Source organism: Arachis duranensis, chromosome 9 (genome assembly GCF_000817695.3).
Source record: "Arachis duranensis cultivar V14167 chromosome 9, aradu.V14167.gnm2.J7QH, whole genome shotgun sequence".
NCBI classification, from domain to species: Eukaryota; Viridiplantae; Streptophyta; class Magnoliopsida; order Fabales; family Fabaceae; genus Arachis; species Arachis duranensis.
In genome coordinates, this window is record NC_029780.3 from 84,575,905 (window position 1) to 84,581,533 (window position 5,629).

Here is a 5,629-nt window from a genome sequence, read left to right on the forward strand (position 1 = left end):
TGAAGAACGTAGCATGAAGGAGACACTGGAAGCCCCGATAGACAGTAATGAGCATGACTTTGTACTGGAACAAGTAGAGGAAGCCGAATTTATCAAAGAAGAAGAATTGATTGAAGACTTAGGAGACGTTGAACCTCCATGAGAATTAAAAATTGCAGAGAATTCCGCCAAGAAAATTACAACTGATGCCAAAGAGGATAGTGCACAACCCTCAAGGCATGTATCTTATGAAGAATTGGACGGAACAGATCAAGAAGTTAATTCCCTTGGCAGTGATGATCATGAATCAAACTCTTCTAGTGATGAACTTGCATCCACAATTGAACTCTTTGAGTTTGAAGAATTTTCCCCAAGTGAATATGAAGCCGATGTGGAGGTAGACTTTTCTCAACCTCCAACTTATGACTTGAGTGATGAGAAAGAAATCGAAGACTTTGATCAAGACGTGGTTGCAGTTGAAGAGGTTTGTCAGGAATTGAAAGAATTCACAGAGGAATACAAGGAAGTCGAGCCTGCAAAACCACTGGAAACACCTATCCCAAGGCCATTACCACCCAATACAACCTTCAAATGGGTAAACTCCTTAGCCTTTATCTTCACCTTTCCACTTGAATATAGTTTGCTTGAAACAGATGGCCAGCTTAGAGCTCTTTGTGGCTTTAAGAGTAAGAGGGAGATGGCTAGTGATAGAGGTTGGTATGCAAGATTCAATAAGGTTCCACGCTTCAATTTGAGGTGCAAGAATTGGTATAAAGCTCGACTAAGTGGATTTCAAAAGAAGTTTGGGTATCTCAGTGGAAATTCAGGTTGCATACCGCCCAGTTGGAACAATGCAGATCAAAGCGAAGACGGGTATAAAAGCAAGGTTTGGGATCTTGGGATTCATTCTCATAATCACTACCCCTGGAACCTGAACACCTGCTTTAACTTGCTCGAAGGCTTTACGTGCCTAGTTTGGGACCCCAGAGGCTATTGAAATTGTAAACATTGGTGGAGATTCCTGGATGAGTTCAAGCACAAGCCACCATAACAAAGAGCTCATCAAATGTCCAACTTAAGGACTTTAACTAAAAGTGCTAGGTGGGAGACAACTCACTATGGTATGATCATTCCCTTTCAATTTTAATTTTATTTTGTTTTGTTTGTTTTTAGTTTTATTTTATTTTATTTTCCCTAGTATCATTCATAACATCCACATCCGCATCTGCATTTCGCATTCCGCATATTCTTAAAAAAAATGCGCCTCACCACGCGTAGGCATGGGACACGCGTGGGCGTCGATTCCAAATCGGAGTCACCATCCAACGCATAGAAAGTTGGGCTGGAATCGTGCGGCTGGTATGCGTTAGGCATAAATTGGGCCACGCGTGCGCGTCAATAACGCAAACGCGTCATTTTCACTTACACCCACCACGCGTGGGTACGCGTTGCCTGAAAATTTTTGCCTCCCCAATTGAAACAGAAAGTTGTGCCAGAATGACGCTGGTTTCGTGTGTTTGGCACGATTCTGGTTGACGTGACCGCGTGCCTCACGTGGACGTGTCATTGCCACCCACCCCTACCCACGCGTTCGCGTCAATGACGCTTTCGTGTCGTTGCACTTTCGCCCCACCCACGCTCTCGCATGATCCACGCGTCCGCGTGGATCTAAATTCCCTAACCCATGACGTGGAAACCCTATTTCAATTCTGTTCAATGTAGGTTAGTTAGATATGCATGTTCGTAGTGGATTTTAGGTGTTAGGTAGCTAGGTTGTGGTTAGTGGATTTAGGTCTAATAATTGCGCCGTTCTTGCTGCTTGCTTTATCTGTTTCGCAATTTTGGATTTGCTGTGCTGTTGCTACTGCTAATATGTTGTTCATTACTGTTTAATGCTATTTTAACATTATTCTCCCTAAATTGCAATTCTCGCTGAAGCTTGAGTTTGTTTATTCCGAATTCATGTGACTTGCTACTGCTACTTTTTTATGCACCACTTTAATGTCATATGAACTGAACTCCTGCAGCACTACATATGCATTTAACTTATTGATTCTACTAATTGCTTTTCCCGGGAACGTTACTTTTACTGCCGGATTGCTGCCCGATTTTTCTGCAAATTATTTCACTCAACTTGGATTCATGAATTGACTTTGGTACTTTTGAATTCTGCACTAATTGGTTTCAACCAAGCTAATTCATGGACGAATGGGCTAGCATTCCTACTCCTTCTAGTTCCTTTCTTCGTTAAATCGCATTATTGATGATTTTATTTATTTTGCTCTTCTTTTATTTCTACGATTTATCATCAATAATCTGCAATATCTGCTTGATTGTGAGTTGCTTGTTCTTCAAGTTTGTGCAAATTTTTGTTAAATAGGAACTACAATACCATGCCACTAACTTTAAATTCACTTTTTAACTCTTAACTTCATTGACTTTCTAACTTCTCTCTTAGCTTTTAACTAACTAGCTTCAATCAATTTCTAGGCATGTTCATTGTTGTTTCCTGATAACAAGCATTCTGCATATCATAGTTCTTGGATTGTGATTCTTATTTAAATTCCTTGACTTTTAGCTTGCATACAATCCAAAACTCTACATCTATCTGACTCACTTCATGCTTTGAGTTTCTTTCCTCTTTTCCCTATCCATGCTTTCTTTGCTGACACACTATTTGCCTTCCTGTTTTTCTGCTTTAGTTTAATAAACTGTATCCTGGAACCTCTGCTTTTCAAGATGTCTGACCCTAACGGAAAAGGAAAAGCTAAAGCAAGAATAGGCAAAAGAAAATAAGGAGAATCATCTACCACCACTTTGGATATACTACATGATGATTCCTGGCGGGAAAAGACTTTTACTCCGCAGGAAAAGGCCGATCAACTAGTGCCTGCAACCGACTCAGTCAAGTTTGCAAACTGATACTGTAAACTGAAGTATCTGGTCTTTGCAACTTCAAGGAACTTATAACTGGAAAATACCCTCCGAATTCCAGCTGAATTACAGCAGTACACCACAGAACAAATCAAACAGAGAGGATGGTTCTTTCTGGAGAGGAACTTGACTGAGATTAATGCATCCTGGGCCGGGAATTCTATTGCAACTATTTTAAAATGACCCTGGATGTCGTACAGCTCAGAGGCAAGCATATTTTAGTCATTGAAGAGGCAATTAAAGATATCCTCAACTTCCAACCTAAATCGGATAGACCAGATGGTTACCAGCAGGCTGAGGAGGATATGAGGTTTATGCATTTTGATTGGGAAGCAATGAAACGTACTATAGCTATTGATCCTGCTGTCCCATGGGTTATGAGTAAGTCAACAACAACCCCCAAAGGCATAAAAATGATTTATCTGAATGATGAGGCTCGGCTATGGTAACAAATCCTAAGCAATTATGTGATGCCGAGCACTCACGAGACTGAGGTGCCTGCTGCCATGATTACTCTTATCTGGTTCGTGATGAAGGCAAGGACCTGTACCTTCCCTGATTAATCTGGTGCTACATGTCCAAGGTTTATGTCCGAGGCACTCTGCCCTTTCCCCTACCTGATTACTCACTTGGGCCGCAGATCTGAGGTACCTTGGGAGCTGGCAGATGAGAAGCCACCCGCTGCCGACTGTAAGAAGATCATCCCACATGGTAGGAAGTTCCGGGCTCTAGGCTACAGACCGCCCTCTCTTACAGTCATAGCTGATGCAGCCACATCTTCTGCTGCCCCTTCAGCCCCTACTACACCACCCACATCCACAACACCATCCCCTGCTTTCCAACCCATCTACCACCTTGTGCATCGCCTATTTGAGCACCTGGACCAGATGGAACACTGCAACTAGCGGCGATATGAGCGGTCTGAGTGTCGCAGCAAGCGACGCTATGAGCATTTGAAGTTGATGATCCGGTCCGGCAACACTGACATCCCCTCTGAGCCTGACACACCATCAGAGCCATTTGAGGAGGAGGCGGATGACCAGGAGAAAGATGCACGAGTAGAGGCTGAGCAGGCAGGACCCGAGCAGGTAGAGCCCCAACATGAGGAACCTCAGCAGACACAGCCATCAGACCCACAGACACCTATACAGGCAGAGCCTCAGACACTTTCACTGCCAGAGCCCATACAAACAGCACCTGCACACCCCTCCGAAGGTGACAACTCTTCACACCCAGCCTGATTGGGCATCAGGGATGGTGTTATTATTTAAGTGTGGGGAGGTCGCCATCTCTGGCAAACTTTATTTTGGTGAACTACTTTCAGACTCTTTATCCTATTCTCTTTCTGTATTTTATTTTATTTTATCTTGTTCGACTTTCAGTACTTGCACATTTTCTTTTGCTGTATTTTTTATTACTTTATTACATTTTGCATTTTGGGCTGTATATATATCTTAGATATTTAGCTTAATTTGCACTCTTAGCTTATTAGTTGTGATATAGAAAATATGGATTATTTAGTTCAGTTTACCCTTTTAGCATATGATAATTTGGATTAATTGAAAATAAAGAGTAAACTAGAATCTTGGTTTTTCAGAATCACAACAATCCACCCACCATATATATGTATAGAAATAAATGTTGGTAAATTGACAACATTTTTCAAGGAAAATACTTATTTTTATAAGAGCCATTCAAAGATTCACATTGAGTTGAATGGAAACTCTTGATTTCTACTTCCCTGATATAAATAACTGATATATGGTTTTTGAGCCAAAGAACACACAACCCGTGAGTTTTTGAGCTTAATTGCATGGTTATATTATTTAACCATAGTGTTCATTCCTGTGTGTTTCTCCCTTCTTCTCTATACTTGTAATCTTTATTTTGTTTCATTCTATATGTCCATTGTTTAGTGTATTTACATGTTTGCATATGATTGAGGCCATCATTTGAATTTTTGCTCACTTATCCCAAATAAGCTTACCCTTTTATGTTACCCTTGTTAGCCACTTTGAGCCTTTTAATCCCCTTCTGTTCTATAACCACATCACTAGCCTTAAGCAGAAAAATAAGTCAAATGTCCCAAATTGAATCTTTGGTTAGTTTAAGATAGAGATTGTGTATCAATTAAGTGTGGGGAACCGTGGGAACCTGGGTTGATAAGAAGGTATTAACTCTAGAAATTATTTGAAATTTGGGTGCGTACTCATGTAAGGCCAAAATAATTAGAATACCATGTGCATTGATATGTTGAGTTTATTTTTCAGATTGAAAAAAAAAAGAGAGTAAATAAATAAGGGGACAAAATTACCCCAACATTAAATCTAGTAAAAGATCAATGCACATGTGATAAATTCTAAAATAAGTTGGTACATGAGTATGTGATACAAAAGTGGGAAAATTGGGTAGCTAGGCATAATTTTAAAATTGTATAGAATATGTATATGTTAGGTGAGATCTGATAGGCAAAATTGTGATTTCTAATAATGGCATTCATGTTCGTTCTCTCCCTGGTAATGGCGCCAAAAACTTGGTGCATGATACCATGGTCTAAACATAACTTCACAACTTCGCACAACTAACCAGCAAGTGCACTGGGTCATCCAAGTAATAAACCTTACGTGAGTAAGGGTCGATCCCACGGAGATTGTTGGTATGAAGCAAGCTATGGTCATCTTATAAATCTCAGTCAGGCAGATAATAATTGATTATG